The sequence below is a fragment of the Mytilus edulis genome, chromosome 10 (assembly GCF_963676685.1).
Source record: "Mytilus edulis chromosome 10, xbMytEdul2.2, whole genome shotgun sequence".
Lineage (NCBI taxonomy): Eukaryota > Metazoa > Mollusca > Bivalvia > Mytilida > Mytilidae > Mytilus > Mytilus edulis.
Genome location: NC_092353.1, coordinates 77,326,605 through 77,350,769, shown reverse-complemented (window position 1 = coordinate 77,350,769; position 24,165 = coordinate 77,326,605). Strand labels below are relative to the sequence as shown.

General features: G+C 30.9%; 1 pseudogene; it reads right to left on the bottom strand.

Annotated features, from left to right (window-relative positions):
* Positions 1–6,443: 6,443 nt before the first annotated feature.
* Positions 6,444–24,165, bottom strand: part of LOC139493001 (E3 ubiquitin-protein ligase HACE1-like) — a 31,715-nt pseudogene continuing 13,993 nt past the window's right edge.

The following is a 24,165-nucleotide window of genomic DNA, read 5'->3' as shown; positions in this document are numbered from 1 at the left end:
ACAAATATACTTTGCCAATTCCTTACATAATATGAGAAACAGAATGAATTATGAAATTTGAACATTGAGTAATGAACCATATAAATTAGTTCAATGTCAGATGAAACCTGTCAAACCTCACATACACCTTATAACAATTCCATACACAAAAAAATTGATAAAATTTTAAACATGCAGCAGCAAGTCTGCCATACATATTCAAATCAATAATTTTTTTTCTCTCTTTGAAAATCTGGTTTAAATTAGTGATCATATTGCTAATAGTATCTGACAAATAGAACATTCAAATAAAAAGAAATAATAGGCAGTCCATATATCCTGATAATGACCAGTTTCTCAAAAAGCTATCATATAATTGTCCATTCTGCAATTTTTTTACCATCACTAAATACTACAGTACTTGCAACCTTAGGCGTTACTGTTTGACGTGAACTTGACTGATCGGTGAATGATCGGTGACGGATGTTTGACTGATCGATGACTGATCGGTGATCGGTGACCCATAGGATCCGTCAGATAAGTCAAATAACCTATGTAGGAGTTACCGTGACAACGGTCATCGATCGATCAGTAAATCAAATTTATGCACGGATCGGACGGATACGTATATATTTCAAATTCTAATGTAAACCGAACTCAACAGTGTTTACGATCCATGAACGCGGACCTCGACGAAGACACCATAATTTACACGTTAATTTGGTTGCAATAAAAAAGTAAAAATAGTATAACAGTTATATTAGATGCTTAATTAAAGCGCTAAATTGTTTTTGTTGATTAATTGTTTTGTATTACATATTGTAAACATTAGAAACATATATAATACATAATATGTCTCAGTTAACATGAACTTCTACCTACGAAAATGCCGATAATCCACCATTGAAGTTTTAAACTTTTTATAGTTTAGAAAAGGTCGCTTTTCATAAAATTAAAAGAATGTCAGATAAATCATATTTAAATATCATCCGCATTGTTTAAAACTACCAAAACAAAACTATTTATTTAAAAATGGCACTGTTTCATTTGAAATCAGTTATTTTCAACAACTGGAGATAAATACTCTCATTAGAATTGAGATATAAAAAGAATTAAAATACTTAAACTATTATTTTGGGGAATAAGAAAGGATTTATTCAATATTTTGATAAAAATTATCAACCGCAATATGATTTCAGTACTTTTTGTTCATCAGGATTGGTTGTTCTTCATAAATTATGTTTACTTTAGGGAAAAAGATATTAAATTTATATACACGTTGCGTAAAATGCTAATTTTTCTTCTCATATTTGAAAATATTGTAACTTCAATTTCAAACTGTTGCTATAAATTCCTTTTATTGACAAATTTTGTATAAAATTTGAATATTTGAAGAAGAAGTATCTTTTTACTTTTAATTTTGTTGAACCAGAATGCGATCATTTCTTCATTTGAATGGAAATTATTGACCACAATTTGATTTTTTCACTGTATATAGTTTAAAATTAATGGTTTGTTTATGAAGTTTAAAGAATGTCAGTGAAATCATACAAAATGTATTCGCATTGTTTAGAATAACCAAAATTGGTTTTCTTTTTATTGAATATGCCTAATTTAAGGAAACAAATATTTAATTTTTGTACGCGTTGCCTAAAATGCAAATATTTCTTCATTTTACCAGTCTGATTTTACTAAAAATTATTGACCGCCATTGGATTTTTGTACTTTTTATAGATAAGAATAGTTTTTTTCTCATGAAATTAAAAGAGTGTCAGAGAAATTATACTAAAAATTTTATTCGCATTGTTTAAAATAACCAAAATTAGTCTTCTATTTATTAAAAATTATGCTATTTTAATTGAAATCAGTCATTTTTACCATTTTGAGACAAGTCATCTAATCAGAATTGAGATAAACTGAGAATTTAAATACTTTAACTTTTAATTTTTGTTGAATGAGAATGCAGTTATTAATTTATTTTGATACAAATTATAAACCGTCATATGATTTCAGTTCTTTTGGTACATTAAGATTAGCTGTTCTTCATAAAATATGCTTACTTTCAGGAAAAAGATATTTAATTTTTGTATGCATTGCCTAAAATGCAAATAAATTTCATTTTACTAAAAATTATTGACCGCCATTGGATTTTTTGTACTTTTTATAGATTAAAATATTTTTTTCATGAAATTACAAGAGTGTCAGAGAAATCATACTAAAATTTAATTTGCATTGTTAAAAATAACCAAAATTAGTCTTCTTTTTATTAGAAATGATGCTATTATATTTGAAATCAGTTATTTCTACCATCTTGAGACAAGTCTTCAAATCAGAATTTAGATATAATGAAAATTAAAATACTTAAACTTTTATTTTTGTGGAATAAGAATGCAGTTATTGATTTATTTTGATACAAATTATTAACCGTCATATCATTTCAGTACATTTTGTACATCTGAGTTGGCTGTTTTTCATAAAATATGCATACGTTAAGGAAAAAAATATTTAATTTTTGTACGCGTTGCCTAAAATGCAAATATTTCTTCATTTTACTAAAAATCATTGACCGCCATTGGATTTTGGTCCTTTTATAGATTAGAATAGGTTTTATTTCATGAATTTAAAAGAGTGTCAGAGAAATCATACTGAAATTTTATTAGCATTGTTTAAAATAACCAAAATTAGTCTTCTTTTTATTCAAAATGATGCTATTTTATTTAAAATCAGTCATTTTTACCATCTTGAGACAAGTCATCTAATCAGAATTGAGATATAATGAGAATTTAAATACTTAAACTTTTATTTTTGTTGAATGAGAATGCAGTTGTTGATTTATTTTGATACAAATTATTAACTGTCATATGATTTGAGTACTTTTTGTACATCAAGATTGGCTGTTCTTCATAAAATATGATTACTTTCAGGAAAAAGATGATTAATTTTTGTACGTGTTGCCTAAAATGCAAATACTTTACTAAAAATTATTGACCGCCATTGGATTTTTTGTACTTTTTATAGATTAGAATAGTTTTTTTCATTAAATTAAAAGAGTGTCAGAGAAATCATACTAATATGTTATTCGCATAGTTTAAAATAACCAAAATCAGTCTTCTTTTTATTAGAAATGATGCTATTTTATTTGAAATCAGTTATTCTTACCATCTTGAGACAAGTCTTCTAATCAGAATTGAGATATAATGAGAATTAAAATACTAAAACTTTTATTTTTTGTGGAATAAGAATGCAGTTATTGATTTATTTTGATACACATTATTGACCGTCATATGATTTGAGTACTTTTTGTACATCAGAATTGGCTGTTCTTCATAAAATATGCCTACGTTAAGGAAAAAAATATTAAATTTTTGTAAGCGTTGCCTAAAATGCAAATATTTCTTCATTTTACTGAGAATTATTGACCGCCATTGGATTTTGGTACTTTTTTTTAGATTAGAATAGATTTTATTTCATGAATTTAAAAAAGTGTCAGAGAAATCATACTAAAATTTTATTCGCATTGTTTAAAATAACCAAAATTAGTCTTCTTTTTATTCAAAATGATGCTATTTTATTTAAAATCAGTCATTTTTACCATCTTGAGACAAGTCATCTAATCAGAATTGAGATATAATGAGAATTTAAATACTTAAACTTTTATTTTTGTTGAATAAGAATGCAGTTGTTGATTTATTTTGATACAAATTATTAACCGTCATATGATTTGAGTACTTTTTGAACATCAAGATTGGCTGTTTTTCATAAAATATGCTTACTTTAAGGAAAAAGATAATTAATTTTTGTACGCGTTGCCTAAAATGCAAATATTTTACTAAAAATTATTGACCGCCATTGGATTTTGGTACTTTTTATGGATTAGAATAGGTTTTATTTCATGAATTTAAAAGAGTGTCAGAGAAATCATACTAAAATTTTATTTGCATTGTTTAAAATAACCAAAATTAGTCTTCTTTTTATTCAAAATGATGCTATTTTATTTGAAATCAGTTATTCTTACCATCTTGAGACAAGTCTTCTAATCAGAATTGAGATATAATGAGAATTAAAATACTTAAACTTTTATTTTTGTGGAATAAGAATGCAGTTATTGATTTATTTTGATACACATTATTAACCGTCATATGATTTGAGTACTTTTTGTACATCAGAATTGGCTGTTTTTCATAAAATATGCCTACGTAAGGAAAAAAAAATTTAATTTTTGTATGCGTTGCCTAAAATGCAAATATTTCTTCATTTTACTAAAAATTATTGACCGCCATTGGATTTTTGTACTTTTTATAGATTAGAATAGTTTTTTGTTATAAAATTATAAGAGTGTAAGAGAAATCATACTAATATTTTATTCGCATTGTTAAAAATAACCAAAATTAGTCTTCTTTTTATTAGAAATGATGCTATTTTATTTGAAATCAGTTATTTTTACCATCTTGAGACAAGTCTTCTAATCAGAATTGAGATATAATGAGAATTGAAATACTAAAACTTTTATTTTTTGTGGAATAAGAAAGCAGTTATTGATTTATTTTGATACACATTATTGACCGTCATATGATTTGAGTACTTTTTGAACATCATAATTGGCTGTTCTTCATAAAATATGCATACGTTAAGGAAAAAAAAAATTTATTTTTGTATGCGTTGCCTAAAATGCAAATATTTCTTCATTTTACTGAAAATTATTGACCGCCGTTGGATTTTGGTACTTTTTTTTAGATTAGAATAGGTTTTATTTCATGAATTTAAAAGAGTGTCAGAGAAATCATACTAAAATTTTATTCGCATTGTTTAAAATAACAAAAATTAGTCTTCTTTTTATTCAAAATGATGCTATTTTATTTAAAATCAGTCATTTTTACCATCTTGAGACAAGTCATCTAATCAGAATTGAGATATAATGAGAATTTAAATACTTAAACTTTTATTTTTGTTGAATAAGAATGCAGTTGTTGATTTATTTTGATACAAATTATTAACCGTCATATGATTTGAGTACTTTTTGTACATCAAGATTGGCTGTTCTTCATAAAATATGCTTACTTTAAGGAAACAGATAATTAATTTGTGTACGCGTTGCCTAAAATGCAAATATTTTACTAAAAATTATTGACCGCCATTGGATTTTGGTACTTTTTATAGATTAGAATAGGTTTTATTTCATGAATTTAAAAGAGTGTCAGAGAAATCATACTAAAATTTTATTCGCATTGTTTAAAATAACCAAAATTAGTCTTCTTTTTATTCAAAATGATGCTATTTTATTTAAAATCAGTCATTTTTACCATCTTGAGACAAGTAATCTAATCAGAATTTAGATATAATGAGAATTAAAATACTTAAACTTTTATTTTTGTGGAATAAGAATGCAGTTATTGATTTATTTTGATACACATTATTAACCGTCATATGATTTGAGTACTTTTTGTACATCAGAATTGGCTGTTCTTCATAAAATATGCCTACGTTAAGGAAAAAAATATTTAATTTTTGTACGCGTTGCCTTAAATGCAAATATTTCTTCATTTTACTAAAAATTATTGACCACCATTGGATTTTTGTACTCTTTATAGATTAGAATAGTTTTTTTTTATGAAATTAAGAGTGTTAGATAAATCTTACTTACATTTTATTTCGTGTTGTTTAAAATATCCAAAATTAGTCTTCTTTTTATTAAAATTTTATAGGCTTCGATTGTGACAGGAATATTTATAGAAATAATAATAATGAATTTTATGATGATAACAAGGATTTGTATAGCTATGCACATCCTTGTTCTTACTATACAAATCGTTGCTTTTCCCGAGTATGTTTGGAAAATAAAAAAATAAAAATCGCAATGCAGACACCGTTTTAAAACCCGCCGTGTTTGAAAATATATAACCCAAATAAAACAAAAATACCATTCTTTAATAATAATATTTATGTTAGGCTTTATCTGTACATTTCTTTTTGATAGAACTTTGCTAAATTATTATTATTAAAGCAAAATGTATCATCATGATCATTGAACGTTCGATTTTCACTTGTCGCCATTTTAATTAAACTAAACGAAACTAAGATTCCGTAATTTGCATTATTTTATCATGTGACGTATTACAGGTCAATCCGTCATCAAGGTCGATCGGTTCTATCAGTCCGATCAGTCCGATCAGTCAATTACTTTTACTATAAGTCTGACGGATTGCTGACGTGAGTTTGACGCGAACTTGACTGATCGGTGACTGATCGATGACCGCTGACTGATCGCTGAAATAGTAACGCCTAAGGTTGCAAGTACTGTAAATATTGACTGGTAATTCAAACAACTTTGATCAAAATCATAAAAATCATTAAAAGTGAGAAGTAAAATATCAAAACGACACTCAAACTCACAAGTCGAAAATATACTGACAAAACCATGGCTACAAAAGACAAAGAAAAGAAGACAAACAGAAGTAGACAAAACACAACATTTCAAATAATTTTAATCATGGTTACAAAAATATCACAGCAATTTATTGCATAAAAAATACTAATAAAATGGAAAAATCAAATAAATATCAAAATGTACAGTTTGAATAAAAATCAATTCAAAAATTCAGACAAAACAATAAAAATATTAGTTCTTTATCAAATGGTCTACTAATAATTACATAATATTTTGTTATCTTTTTGGTAAATAATTATAATTGGATAAATGTTATTGTGTGGAATTCTAAAAATAAAAATAACATCTTCTTTCAACATGTCAATATTCATCATTTTCCTTTGCTATACTATATTATAGTAGTTGTTAAATATATACATTCATTTGTTAATAAAAGATGAAAATTTAGTTAACTTCTGTAACATGAAAATAGGATAAAGTAATATCCTATTTCTATGGGCCACCATACATGGCTAGCACTATTCTATATTTAAGTTCAGTGTACTGTAAAATCAGTATCAAAATTGTAATTTGTCATATAATATTTCCAGTTGACCATACTATGACCATGTGTACTAGGTTGCGTCAGCAATTTAATGTTTCAAATGATTCTTGGTAAACCACCTAAAACAAACAAATTATCCTGAGAATGTACTTATTTCCCACTAACACATTTCTATTGTCAGTAGGGTCAGAATCGTAATTTGGCAGAAAATCAAAATGTTCATGTTGTAAAGAAAATGTATTCTATTGAACCTGTATTATGGCAGGTTTTAGTTTTCAATATATCTTGTTGAAAAGGTTGATGGCTCAATATTTTCTGTAACATAAAATTGTTTCTCAATTTCAAACAGAAAATATGGTAAAACGTTTGTGCATCAGACCTTCTAACTCAAGCAATTAAAACCTTTCTTTATAATATGAAAAAAGCTGAATTCCAAGTAGATTCAGAAATAGTCTAAGATGTTCAAATTGGAGAGGTTTTCAAAACAAACAAAAAACTTTCAATAACTATAGGCTATTCAGATGGAAGGCTATTTCTCTGAAACATTAGAGTTCTCTGGGCAATATGAGGCATGCTTCTTTGTTTGGTGTCACAATGGGCTTCATCTTGAATAGTATTAAATGAAATCTGTGCAAAAATGTGAAAAATGGTTAAACAACATTTGGTCAAAATGTATTGATACTAATAACATTTAATTTTTTTTTTTAAATTCTTATTGTAGATAGTATGATAAAGTAAAATGCATGGCTGGTACCAATGAGGGTATGATGTTCAACCTCTGATTTATATTTTATTTTGAAGTTAGGTGCAGAGGAAAGAGGTATTAACTTTAAATTTTGAATAGAATTTCTGTTATTATATCTAAAAAAAAATACATTTGCCATAGTACATCAGATGATCCCATTTGTTTCTGGTTAAAGCCTACACTGTCTGTTTTAACATATATTATACAGTAGAGAAGTGGTATGTAAAGGCTACTGAGAAGACATTTACCACTCTTTGTTAAATGGATAGATTATTTCATTGAGTTTCTATATTCTCTTTGATTGATCATCACATTCTATAATTCATTCTAATTCTTCAACAATTCAAATCCTTCTGGGGCGTGTCTTCCAAGTCAATCCAAGAATTAATTGCACTTCCTGTTCATGCAAAAGCATACCCTTGGTTGCCACACTGTAAAGCCACCATCAGTCTGTTATGTAACTCTGTCTTTGATTTATATTCTGGCATCTTCAGCATGTTGATACATGTACTATAAAATAAAAATAAAGAATTTTCTCTTATGCAATGCAGTTGTGTATTTTCCTACAACATAAAGTAAAAAAAAACCAAGAGGCTTCTTAGAGCCTGAATTGCTCACCTTAATTTTTTTGTATTTATCTTTCGATTAAGTGTTTACGTGTTCAATTTCATTGTAGTGTTTGAAAATGCAGTTTTTTGTCATACTTTCTTAAAAGCAAAAGAAAAAGGTGTTTGGTGTGAGATTTTGAAGTTTGTTAGGTTTTTAAAAGGTGACTAACTGCAGTTGACTTGAAGATGCTTGCTTCAACATTAATTAATCTGTTGCAAATAACTGTCTCATTGATTATCATACAAGATATGGTTCAGTAGTTTCAGAGAAGATTTTTTAAAGTTTGAAATCATGATTAACAAATTGTGTAAAATTGTCTTTAAAGGACAATAACTCCTTCAGGGGTCAATTGACAGTTTTGGTTATATAAACTTATTTGTAGATCTTACTTTGCTGAAAATTTTTGTTGTTTACACTAGTTTATCTTTATCATTAATAATATTCAAGATGATAACCATAAACTGCAAAATTTCCTTAAAAGTACCAATTTAGTGGCAGCAACCCAACAATGGGTTGTTAGATTCATCTGAAAATTTCAGGGCTGATAGAACATTACCTTATGAGCACTTTAAATCAATGTCAGATTTGCTCTAACTGCTTTGGTTTTTTAGATATAAGCCAAAAACTGCATTTTACCCCTATGTTCTATTTTTAGCCATGGCGGCCATATTTTATGACAAAACAGAAAATAAAACACAAACTTTTTCTAGCTACCATAAGGATCAGTCAGCTTAAGTTTGGTCGGAATTGGTTCAGCAGTTTCAGAGGGGAAGATGTTTGAAATAGTTAACACCAGACGGACGACGACGGAAGGCAAGTGATGGCTAAAGCTCACTGTTCCTTCGGAATGGTGAGCTAAAAAAGGATAAAAGTGAGTGAAAGAATCTATCTAATTAATGGTATACAATGCCACAAAAGTACTGTTATTAATATCGTTAGTATATTCATCATATAAGTTGAATGTGATGCTACAATGCTTGAAGCAATGCCAACTAAAAATATTTTTTTATTCTAATAATAATCTAGATTGTGTTATGGTTGGTGGCTTGATAAAAACAGTAAAAACAGTCAACTTGTTCATTTGCTCTTGACTCTGAGCCTGTTTTCTCTTAAACAATAAAATGATAAAGTTATCACATGTTATAATGGTACCACAATCTTATTTGCTATGAATCTTAAAGTCCATTAATATTCCTCTCAATAAGTAAACAGATAAGGCTGCAAATAACATGTACAAATAAATAAGAAGCAGTCTATACAAACGAGGACTATAAATCCTTACCAAGTACTGGCTGTAGGTAATGTATGTTCTTTATATGGCACTATAGCTATGGTAAAATGTTGTGGCCCTCCTCCACCAACAAACTTTGCAAAACCTCCAAACGGTACTCGAGAACTGTATTTGAAAATAAAAATCAATAATAATCTTTATTGTCTTAAAGCATGCAAAGAATTGCTTGTGATAAACAAAATACAAATTACATAACATATATATACCTGTTGAAAACTGGATATAGGAAATATTGTAGATTTATAAGTGAAATTCAAAATTTCTGTTTGAGTTTTGGGTTAATATATTGATATTCATTTCATTTGTCAATAACTATTAATCATGTAGATACTATTGGTATCCCTAATCACTTATGTGTTATAGAATGTCTAGATCACTAATTTTAATATAAAAAAAATATTGAACTGTGACCAAATAATTATTTTGTTCAGGATTGTGTATTAAAAAAAACACAATAATTTTATCATTTCTTTATAAAAATAAGGAGATGTGGTATGATTGCTAGAAAGATGTACAATTATCCACCAAAGTTCTAATAAAGTGTAAGCAGTTTTATGTCTACATTACCTGCCAGTGGTGAACTGAAGCAGCAAAACTCTGTTCTCTTGACTGAAATCTTCAACAATTTCCCAAAACCACTAAAAGTATGAAATATTTAAAAAAAAAAATTAGTATTTATACAAATTTTTTTTATTCATATCTAAAAGGTGTATACAAAACAATATCATTTAAAATCATTAACATCACAATAATGTCTTGTTTGTTAACCTTGATATTGTCTTTTTTAATATCAGTATAAGGACATTGTTCCATTTATTTGACCACATAACCATAAAAAGACATTGGCAAGGTTGTAAGTATAAAATGTTTATTAACTGAATTTTCTTGGCAAACTTTAGAACCATATATAATAAGTGGTGTTGAAAACTGTATTTGAATGAGTGGTGCTAAGTTGTTTAATATTTTATTTATCATTTTAAACATTTAGTCTTACTACCATATTCTTTTATTTTGATATGGGCGCCATACTCAAATTTTCCAAACTTTCCAAAGAGCACCTGTTTAATTATTTCACACTAACCTGGATAACAGATGACTGTCTATCATAGCCATTGTATTCTGTATGTTTCTCCCAGTCACTTATATCTATCTCTGGAATACCTGACAACATTAACTCCTAAAACAGAACATAAATACAGTAAATCATCACTGTCTATCATAGCCATTGTATTCTGTATGTTTCTCCCAGTCACTGATATCTATCTCTGGAATACCTGACAACATTAACTCCTAAAATAGAACATAAATACAGTAAATCATCACTGTCTATCATAGCCATTATATTCTGTATGTTTCTCCCAGTCACTTATATCTATCTCTGGGATACCTGACAACATTCACTCCTAAAATAGAACATAAATACAGTAAATCATCATTGTCTATCATAGCCATTGTATTCTGTATGATTCTCCCAGTCACTGATATCTATCTCTGGGATACCTGACAACATTAACTCCTAAAATAGTACATAAATACAGTCAATCATCATTGTTTATCATAGCCATTGTATTCTGTATGTTTCTCCCAGTCACTTATATCTATCTCTGGAATACCTGACAACATTACCTCCTAAAATAGAACATAAATACAGTAAATCACCATTGTCTATCATAGCCATTGTATTCTGTATGTTTCTCCCAGTCACTTATATCTATCTCTGGGATACCTGACAACATTAACTCCTAAAATAGAACATAAATACAGTAAATCATCACTGTCTATCATAGCCATTGTATTCTGTATGATTCTCCCAGTCACTGATGTCTATCTCTGGGATACCTGACAACATTAACTCCTAAAATAGAACATAAATACAGTAAATCATCATTGTCTATCATAGCCATTATATTCTGTATGTTTCTCCCAGTCACTGATATCTATCTCTGGAATACCTGACAACATTAACTCCTAAAACAGAACATAAATACAGTAAATCATCATTGTCTATCATAGCCATTGTATTCTGTATATTTCTCCCAGTCACTGATATCTATCTCTGGAATACCTGACAACATTAACTCCTAAAACAGAACATAAATACAGTAAATCATCATTGTCTATCATAGCCATTATATTCTGTATGTTTCTCCCAGTCACTGATATCTATCTCTGGAATACCTGACAACATTAACTCCTAAAACAGAACATAAATACAGTAAATCATCATTGTCTATCATAGCCATTGTATTCTGTATGTTTCTCCCAGTCACTGATATCTATCTCTGGAATACCCGACAACATTACCTCCTAAAATAGAACATAAATACAGTTAATCATCATTGTCTATTATAGCCATTGTATTCTGTATGTTTCTCCCAGTCACTGATATCTATCTCTGGGATACCTGACAACATTAACTCCTAAAATAGAACATAAATACAGTAAATCATCATTGTCTATCATAGCCATTGTATTCTGTATGTTTCTCCCAGTCAATTATATCTATCTCTGGTATACCTGACAACATTAACTCCTAAAATAGAACATAAATACAGTTTATCAACACTGTCTATCATAGCCATTGTATTCTGTATGATTCTCCCAGTCACTGATATCTATCTCTGGGATACCCAACAACATTAACTCCTAAAATAGAACATAAATACAGTCAATCATCATAGCCATTGTATTCTGTATGTTTCTCCCAGTCACTGATGTCTATCTCTGGGATACCCGACAACATTAACTCCTAAAATAGAACATAAATACAGTTAATCATCATAACCATTGTATTCTGTATGTTGCTCCCAGTCACTGATATCTATCTCTGGGATACCCGACAACATTAACTCCTAAAATAGAACATAAATACAGTTAATCATCATAGCCATTGTATTTTGTATGTTTCTCCCAGTCACTGATATCTATCTCTGGGATACCCGACAACATTAACTCCTAAAATAGAACATAAATACAGTTAATCATCATAACCATTGTATTCTGTATGTTTCTCCTAGTCACTGATATCTATCTCTGGGATACCCGACAACATTAACTCCTAAAATAGAACATAAATACAGTCTATCATCATAGCCATTGTATTCTGTATGTTTCTCCCGGTCACTGATATCTATCTCTGGGATACCTGACAACATTAACTCCTAAAACAGAACATAAATACAGTCAATCATCATAGCCATTGTATTCTGTATGTTTCTCCCAGTCACTGATATCTATCTCTGGAATACCTGACAACATTAACTCCTAAAATAGAACATAAATACAGTAAATCATCACTGTCTATCATACCCATTGTATTCTGTATATTTCTCCCAGTCACTTATATCTATCTCTGGGATACCCGACAACATTAACTCCTAAAATAGAACATAAATACAGTTAATCATCATTGTCTATCATAGCCATTGTATTCTGTATGTTTCTCCCAGTGACTGATATCTATCTCTGGGATACCCGACAACATTAACTCCTAAAGTAGAACATAAATACAGTAAATCATCATTGTCTATCATAACCATTGTATTCGGTATGTTTCTCCCAGTCACTGATATATATCTCTGGAATACCTGACAACATTAACTCCTAAAATAGAACATAAATACAGTAAATCATCACTGTCTATCATAACCATTGTATTCTGTATGTTTCTCCCAGTCACTGATATCTATCTCTGGAATACCTGACAACATTAACTCCTAAAATAGAACATAAATACAGTAAATCATCATTGTCTATCATAGCCATTGTATTCTGTATGTTTCTCCCAGTCACTGATATCTATCTCTGGGATACCTGACAACATTAACTCCTAAAATAGAACATAAATACAGTAAATCATCATTGTCTATCATAACCATTGTATTCTGTATGTTTCTCCCAGTCACTGATATCTATCTCTGGGATACCTGACAACATTAACTCCTAAAATAGAACATAAATACAGTAAATCATCATTGTCTATCATAGCCATTGTATTCTGTATGTTTCTCCCAGTCACTGATATCTATCTCTGGTATACCCGACAACATTAACTCCTAAAATAGAACATAAATACAGGATATCATCATTGTCTATCATAGCCATTGTATTCTGTATGTTTCTCCCAGTCACTTATATCTATCTCTGGAATACCCGACAACATTAACTCCTAAAATAGAACATAAATACAGTACATCATCATTGTCTATCATAGCCATTGTATTCTGTATGTTTCTCCCAGTCACTGATATCTATCTCTGGGATACCTGACAACATTAACTCCTAAAATAGAACATAAATACAGTAAATCATCACTGTCTATCATAGCCATTGTATTCTGTATGTTTCTCCCAGTCACTTATATCTATCTCTGGAATACCCGACAACATTAACTCCTAAAGTAGAACATAAATACAGTAAATCATCATTGTCTATCATAGCCATTATATTCTGTATGTTTCTCCCAGTCACTGATATCTATCTCTGGAATACCCGACAACATTAACTCCTAAAGTAGTACATAAATACAGTACATCATCATTGTCTATCATAGCCATTGTATTCTGTATGTTTCTCCCAGTCACTTATATCTATCTCTGGAATACCTGACAACATTAACTCCTAAAATAGAACATAAATACAGTTAATCATCATTGTCTATCATAGCCATTGTATTCTGTATGATTCTCCCAGTCACTGATATCTATCTCTGGGATACCTGACAACATTACCTCCTAAAATAGAACATAAATACAGGAAATCATCATAGCCACTGTATTCTGTATGTTTCTCCCAATCACTTATATCTATCTCTGGGATACCTGACAACATTAACTCCTAAAATAGAACATAAATACAGTAAATCATCACTGTCTATCATAGCCATTGTATTCTGTATGATTCTACCAGTCACTGATATCTATCTCTGGTATACCTGACAACATTAACTCCTAAAATAGAACATACATACAGTAAATCATCATTGTCTATCATAGCCATTGTATTCTGTATGTTTCTCCCAGTCACTGATATCTATCTCTGGTATACCTGACAACATTAACTCCTAAAACAGAACATAAATACAGTAAATCATCACTGTCTATCATAACCATTGTATTCTGTATGTTTCTCCCAGTCACTGATATCTATCTCTGGTATACCTGACAACATTAACTCCTAAAATAGAACATAAATACAGTCAATCATCATAGCCATTGTATTCTGTATGATTCTCCCAGTCACTTATATCTATCTCTGGAATACCCGACAACATTAACTCCTAAAGTAGAACATAAATACAGGAAATCATCATAGCCATTGTATTCTGTATATTTCTCCCAGTCACTTATATCTATCTCTGGAATACCTGACAACATTAACTCCTAAAACAGAACATAAATACAGTAAATCATCATTGTCTATCATAGCCATTGTATTCTGTATGTTTCTCCCAGTCACTGATATCTATCTCTGGGATACCTGACAACATTAACTCCTAAAATAGTACATAAATACAGTAAATCATCATTGTCTATCATAGCCATTGTATTCTGTATGTTTCTCCCAGTCACTTATATCTATCTCTGGAATACCTGACAACATTACCTCCTAAAATAGAACATAAATACAGGAAATCATCATAGCCATTGTATTCTGTATGTTTCTCCCAGTCACTGATATCTATCTCTGGGATACCTGACAACATTAACTCCTAAAATAGAACATAAATACAGTAAATCATCATAGACATTGTATTCTGTATGTTTCTCCCAGTCACTGATATCTATCTCTGGAATACCTGACAACATTAACTCCTAAAATAGAACATAAATACAGTAAATCATCACTGTCTATCATAGCCATTGTATTCTGTATGTTTCTCCCAGTCACTGATATCTATCTCTGGGATACCTGACAACATTAACTCCTAAAATAGAACATAAATACAGTAAATCATCACTGTCTATCATAACCATTGTATTCTGTATGTTTCTCCCAGTCACTGATATCTATCTCTGGAATACCTGACAACATTAACTCCTAAAATAGTACATAAATACAGTACATCATCATTGTCTATCATAGCCATTGTATTCTGTATGTTTCTCCCAGTCACTTATATCTATCTCTGGAATACCTGACAACATTAACTCCTAAAATAGAACATAAATACAGTTAATCATCATTGTCTATCATAGCCATTGTATTCTGTATGATTCTCCCAGTCACTGATATCTATCTCTGGGATACCTGACAACATTACCTCCTAAAATAGAACATAAATACAGGAAATCATCATAGCCACTGTATTCTGTATGTTTCTCCCAATCACTTATATCTATCTCTGGGATACCTGACAACATTAACTCCTAAAATAGAACATAAATACAGTAAATCATCACTGTCTATCATAGCCATTGTATTCTGTATGATTCTACCAGTCACTGATATCTATCTCTGGTATACCTGACAACATTAACTCCTAAAATAGAACATACATACAGTAAATCATCATTGTCTATCATAGCCATTGTATTCTGTATGTTTCTCCCAGTCACTGATATCTATCTCTGGTATACCTGACAACATTAACTCCTAAAACAGAACATAAATACAGTAAATCATCACTGTCTATCATAACCATTGTATTCTGTATGTTTCTCCCAGTCACTAATATCTATCTCTGGGATACCTGACAACATTAACTCCTAAAATAGAACATAAATCCAGTAAATCATCATTGTCTATCATAACCATTGTATTCTGTATGCTTCTCCCAGTCACTTATATCTATCTCTGGAATACCTGACAACATTAACTCCTAAAATAGAACATAAATACAGTAAATCATCATTGTCTATCATAGCCATTGTATTCTGTATGTTTCTCCCAGTCACTTATATCTATCTCTGGAATACCTGACAACATTAACTCCTAAAATAGAACATAAATACAGTAAATCATCATTGTCTATCATAGCCATTGTATTCTGTATGTTTCTCCCAGTCACTGATATCTATCTCTGGGATACCCGACAACATTAACTCCTAAAATAGAACATAAATACAGTAAATCATCATTGTCTATCATAGCCATTGTATTCTGTATGATTCTCCCAGTCACTGATATCTATCTCTGGGATACCTGACAACATTAACTCCTAAAATAGAACATAAATACAGTAAATCATCATTGTCTATCATAGCCATTGTATTCTGTATGTTTCTCCCAGTCACTGATATCTATCTCTGGAATACCTGACAACATTAACTCCTAAAATAGAACATAAATACAGTAAATCATCACTGTCTATCATAGCCATTGTATTCTGTATGTTTCTCCCAGTCACTGATATCTATCTCTGGAATACCTGACAACATTAACTCCTAAAATAGTACATAAATACAGTTAATCATCATTGTCTATCATAGCCATTGTATTCTGTATGTTTCTCCCAGTCACTGATATCTATCTCTGGAATACCTGACAACATTAACTCCTAAAATAGAACATAAATACAGTCAATCATCATAGCCATTGTATTCTGTATGATTCTCCCAGTCACTTATATCTATCTCTGGGATACCTGACAACATTAACTCCTAAAACAGAACATAAATACAGTAAATCATCATTGTCTATCATAGCCATTGTATTCTGTATATTTCTCCCAGTCACTGATATCTATCTCTGGAATACCCGACAACATTAACTCCTAAAACAGAACATAAATACAGTAAATCATCATTGTCTATCATAGCCATTGTATTCTGTATGTTTCTCCCAGTCACTGATATCTATCTCTGGGATACCTGACAACATTAACTCCTAAAATAGAACATAAATACGGTAAATCATCACTGTCTATCATAGCCATTGTATTCTGTATGATTCTCCCGGTCACTGATATCTATCTCTGGGATACCCGACAACATTAACTCCTAAAATAGAACATAAATACAGTCAATCATCATAGCCATTGTATTCTGTATGTTTCTCCCAGTCACTGATATCTATCTCTGGGATAGCCGACAACATTAACTCCTAAAATAGAACATAAATACAGTAAATCATCATTGTCTATCATAGCCATTGTATTCTGTATGATTCTCCCAGTCACTGATGTCTATCTCTGGGATACCTGACAACATTAACTCCTAAAATAGTACATTAATACAGTAAATCATCACTGTCTATCATAGCCATTGTATTCTGTATGTTTCTCCCAGTCACTGATATCTATCTCTGGGATACCTGACAACATTAACTCCTAAAATAGAACATAAATACAGTTAATCATCATAGCCATTGTATTCTGTATATTTCTCCCAGTCACTGATATCTATCTCTGGGATACCCGACAACATTAACTCCTAAAATAGAACATAAATACAGTTAATCATCATTGTCTATCATAGCCATTGTATTCTGTATGTTTCTCCCAGTCACTGATATCTATCTCTGGGATACCCGACAACATTAACTCCTAAAATAGAACATAAATACAGTAAATCATCATTGTCTATCATAACCATTGTATTCTGTATGTTTCTCCCAGTCACTGATATCTATCTCTGGAATACCTGACAACATTAACTCCTAAAGTAGAACATAAATACAGTAAATCATCATTGTCTATCATAGCCATTGTATTCTGTATATTTCTCCCAGTCACTGATATCTATCTCTGGGATACCCGACAACATTAACTCCTAAAATAGAACATAAATACAGTTAATCATCATTGTCTATCATAGCCATTGTATTCTGTATGTTTCTCCCAGTCACTGATATCTATCTCTGGGATACCCGACAACATTAACTCCTAAAATAGAACATAAATACAGTAAATCATCATTGTCTATCATAACCATTGTATTCTGTATGTTTCTCCCAGTCACTGATATCTATCTCTGGAATACCTGACAACATTAACTCCTAAAATAGAACATAAATACAGTAAATCATCATTGTCTATCATAGCCATTGTATTCTGTATGATTCTCCCAGTCACTGATATCTATCTCTGGAATACCCGACAACATTAACTCCTAAAACAGAACATAAATACAGTAAATCATCATTGTCTATCATAGCCATTGTATTCTGTATGTTTCTCCCAGTCACTGATATCTATCTCTGGGATACCTGACAACATTAACTCCTAAAATAGAACATAAATACAGTAAATCATCACTGTCTATCATAGCCATTGTATTCTGTATGATTCTCCCAGTCACTGATATCTATCTCTGGGATACCCGACAACATTAACTCCTAAAATAGAACATAAATACAGTCAATCATCATAGCCATTGTATTCTGTATGTTTCTCCCAGTCACTGATATCTATCTCTGGGATAGCCGACAACATTAACTCCTAAAATAGAACATAAATACAGTTAATCATCATAGCCATTGTATTCTGTATGTTTCTCCCAGTCACTGATATCTATCTCTGGGATACCTGACAACATTAACTCCTAAAATAGAACATAAATACAGTTAATCATCATAGCTATTGTATTCTGTATATTTCTCCCAGTCACTGATATCTATCTCTGGGATACCCGACAACATTAACTCCTAAAATAGAACATAAATACAGTTAATCATCATTGTCTATCATAGCCATTGTATTCTGTATGTTTCTCCCAGTCACTGATATCTATCTCTGGGATACCCGACAACATTAACTCCTAAAATAGAACATACATACAGTATATCATCATTGTCTATCATAACCATTGTATTCTGTATGTTTCTCCCAGTCACTGATATCTATCTCTGGAATACCTGACAACATTAACTCCTAAAATAGAACATAAATACAGTAAATCATCACTGTCTATCATAACCATTGTATTCTGTATGTTTCTCCCAGTCACTGATATCTATCTCTGGGATACCCGACAACATTAACTCCTAAAATAGTACATAAATACAGTAAATCATCATTGTCTATCATAGCCATTGTATTCTGTATGATTCTCCCAGTCACTTATATCTATCTCTGGAATACCTGACAACATTAACTCCTAAAATAGTACATAAATACAGTAAATCATCATTGTCTATCATAGCCATTGTATTCTGTATGTTTCTCCCAGTCACTTATATCTATCTCTGGAATACCCGACAACATTAACTCCTAAAATAGAACATAAATACAGTAAATCATCATTGTCTATCATAGCCATTGTATTCTGTATGATTCTCCCAGTCACTGGTATCTATCTCTGGGATACCTGACAACATTAACTCCTAAAACAGAACATAAATACAGTAAATCATCATTGTCTATCATAGCCATTGTATTCTGTATGATTCTCCCAGTCACTGATGTCTATCTCTGGAATACCTGACAACATTAACTCCTAAAATAGTACATAAATACAGTAAATCATCACTGTCTATCATAACCATTGTATTCTGTATGTTTCTCCCAGTCACTGATATCTATCTCTGGGATACCCGACAACATTAACTCCTAAAATAGTACATAAATACAGTAAATCATCATTGTCTATCATAGCCATTGTATTCTTTATGATTCTCCCAGTCACTTATATCTATCTCTGGAATACCTGACAACATTAACTCCTAAAATAGTACATAAATACAGTAAATCATCATTGTCTATCATAGCCATTGTATTCTGTATGTTTCTCCCAGTCACTTATATCTATCTCTGGAATACCCGACAACATTAACTCCTAAAATAGAACATAAATACAGTAAATCATCATTGTCTATCATAGCCATTGTATTCTGTATGATTCTCCCAGTCACTGGTATCTATCTCTGGGATACCTGACAACATTAACTCCTAAAACAGAACATAAATACAGTAAATCATCATTGTCTATCATAGCCATTGTATTCTGTATGTTTCTCCCAGTCACTGATATCTATCTCTGGGATACCCGACAACATTAACTCCTAAAATAGAACATAAATACAGTAAATCATCACTGTCTATCATAGCCATTGTATTCTGTATGTTTCTCCCAGTCACTTATATCTATCTCTGGAATACCTGACAACATTAACTCCTAAAACAGAACATAAATACAGTAAATCATCATTGTCTATCATAGCCATTGTATTCTGTATGTTTCTCCCAGTCACTGATATCTATCTCTGGGATACCTGACAACATTAACTCCTAAAATAGAACATAAATACAGTAAATCATCATTGTCTATCATAGCCATTGTATTCTGTATGATTCTCCCAGTCACTGATATCTATCTCTGGGATACCTGACAACATTAACTCCTAAAATAGAACATAAATACAGTAAATCATCACTGTCTATCATAGCCATTATATTCTGTATGTTTCTTCCAGTCACTGATATCTATCTCTGGGATACCTGACAACATTAACTCCTAAAATAGAACATAAATACAGTAAATCATCATTGTCTATCATAGCCATTGTATTCTGTATGTTTCTCCCAGTCACTGATATCTATCTCTGGAATACCTGACAACATTAACTCCTAAAATAGAACATAAATACAGGAAATCAACATAGCCATTGTATTCTGTATATTTCTCCCAGTCACTGATATCTATCTCTGGTATACCTGACAACATTAACTCCTAAAATAGAACATACATACAGTAAATCATCATAGCCATTGTATTCTGTATGTTTCTCCCAGTCACTGATATCTATCTCTGGAATACCTGACAACATTAACTCCTAAAACAGAACATAAATACAGTAAATTTTCATTGTCTATCATAGCCATTGTATTCTGTATGATTCTCCCAGTCACTGATATCTATCTCTGGAATACCTGACAACATTAACTCCTAAAATAGAACATAAATACAGGAAATCATCATAGCCATTGTATTCTGTATATTTCTCCCAGTCACTTATATCTATCTCTGGAATACCTGACAACATTAACTCCTAAAACAGAACATAAATACAGTAAATCATCACTGTCTATCATAGCCATTGTATTCTGTATGATTCTACCAGTCACTGATGTCTATCTCTGGAATACCTGACAACATTAACTCCTAAAATAGTACATAAATACAGTAAATCATCACTGTCTATCATAACCATTATATTCTGTATGATTCTCCCAGTCACTGATATCTATCTCTGGGATACCTGACAACATTAACTCCTAAAATAGAACATAAATACAGTAAATCATCATTGTCTATCATAGCCATTGTATTCTGTATGTTTCTCCCAGTCACTTATATCTATCTCTGGGATACCCGACAACATTAACTCCTAAAATAGAACATAAATACAGTAAATCATCATTGTCTATCATAGCCATTGTATTCTGTATGATTCACCCAGTCACTGATGTCTATCTCTGGGATACCTGACAACATTAACTCTTAAAATAGAACATAAATACAGTAAATCATCACTGTCTATCATAGCCATTGTATTCTGTATGATTCTCCCAGTCACTGATATCTATCTCTGGGATACCCGACAACATTAACTCCTAAAATAGAACATACATACAGTAAATCATCACTGTCTATCATAGCCATTGTATTCTGTATGATTCTCCTAGTCACTGATGTCTATCTCTGGGATACCCGACAACATTAACTCCTAAAATAGTACATAAATACAGTAAATCATCATTGTCTATCATAGCCATTGTATTCTGTATGTTTCTCCCAGTCACTGATATCTATCTCTGGAATACCTGACAACATTAATTCCTACAATAGAACATAAATACAGGAAATCATCATTGTCTATCATAGCCATTGTATTCTGTATGTTTCTCCCAGTCACTGATATCTATCTCTGGAATACCTGACAACATTAACTCCTAAAATAGAACATAAATACAGGAAATCATCATAGCCATTGTATTCTGTATATTTCTCCCAGTCACTTATATCTATCTCTGGAATACCTGACAACATTAACTCCTAAAACAGAACATAAATACAGTAAATCATCACTGTCTATCATAGCCATTGTATTCTGTATGTTTCTCCCAGTCACTTATATCTATCTCTGGAATACCTGACAACATTAACTCCTAAAACAGAACATAAATACAGTAAATCATCATTGTCTATCATAGCCATTGTATTCTGTATGTTTCTCCCAGTCACTTATATCTATCTCTGGGATACCCGACAACATTAACTCCTAAAATAGAACATAAATACAGTAAATCATCATTGTCTATCATAGCCATTGTATTCTGTATGTTTCTCCCAGTCACTGATATCTATCTCTGGAATACCTGACAACATTAACTCCTAAAATAGAACATACATACAGTAAATCATCATAGCCATTGTATTCTGTATATTTCTCCCAGTCACTTATATCTATCTCTGGAATACCTGACAACATTAACTCCTAAAACAGAACATAAATACAGTAAATCATCACTGTCTATCATAGCCATTGTATTCTGTATGATTCTACCAGTCACTGATGTCTATCTCTGGAATACCTGACAACATTAACTCCTAAAATAGTACATAAATACAGTAAATCATCACTGTCTATCATAACCATTATATTCTGTATGATTCTCCCAGTCACTGATATCTATCTCTGGGATACCTGACAACATTAACTCCTAAAATAGAACATAAATACAGTAAATCATCATTGTCTATCATAGCCATTGTATTCTGTATGTTTCTCCCAGTCACTGATATCTATCTCTGGAATACCTGACAACATTAACTCCTAAAATAGAACATAAATACAGGAAATCATCATTGTCTATCATAGCCATTGTATTCTGTATGTTTCTTCCAGTCACTGATATCTATCTCTGGAATACCTGACAACATTAACTCCTAAAATAGAACATAAATACAGGATATCATCATAGCCATTGTATTCTGTATATTTCTCCCAGTCACGTATATCTATCTCTGGAATACCTGACAACATTAACTCCTAAAACAGAACATAAATACAGTAAATCATCACTGTCTATCATAGCCATTGTATTCTGTATGTTTCTCCCAGTCACTTATATCTATCTCTGGAATACCTGACAACATTAACTCCTAAAACAGAACATAAATACAGTAAATCATCATTGTCTATCATAGCCATTGTATTCTGTATGTTTCTCCCAGTCACTTATATCTATCTCTGGGATACCCGACAACATTAACTCCTAAAATAGAACATAAATAAAGTAAATCATCATAGACATTGTATTCTGTATGTTTCTCCCAGTCACTTATATCTATCTCTGGTATACCTGACAACATTAACTCCTAAAATAGAACATAAATACAGTAAATCATCATTGTCTATCATAGCCATTGTATTCTGTATGTTTCTCCCAGTCACTGATATCTTTCTCTGGAATACCTGACAACATTAACTCCTAAAATAGAACATAAATACAGGAAATCAGCATAGCCATTGTATTCTGTATATTTCTCCCAGTCACTGATATCTATCTCTGGTATACCTGACAACATTAACTCCTAAAATAGAACATACATACAGTAAATCATCATAGCCATTGTATTCTGTATGTTTCTCCCAGTCACTGATATCTATCTCTGGGATACCTGACAACATTAACTCCTAAAACAGAACATAAATACAGTAAATCATCA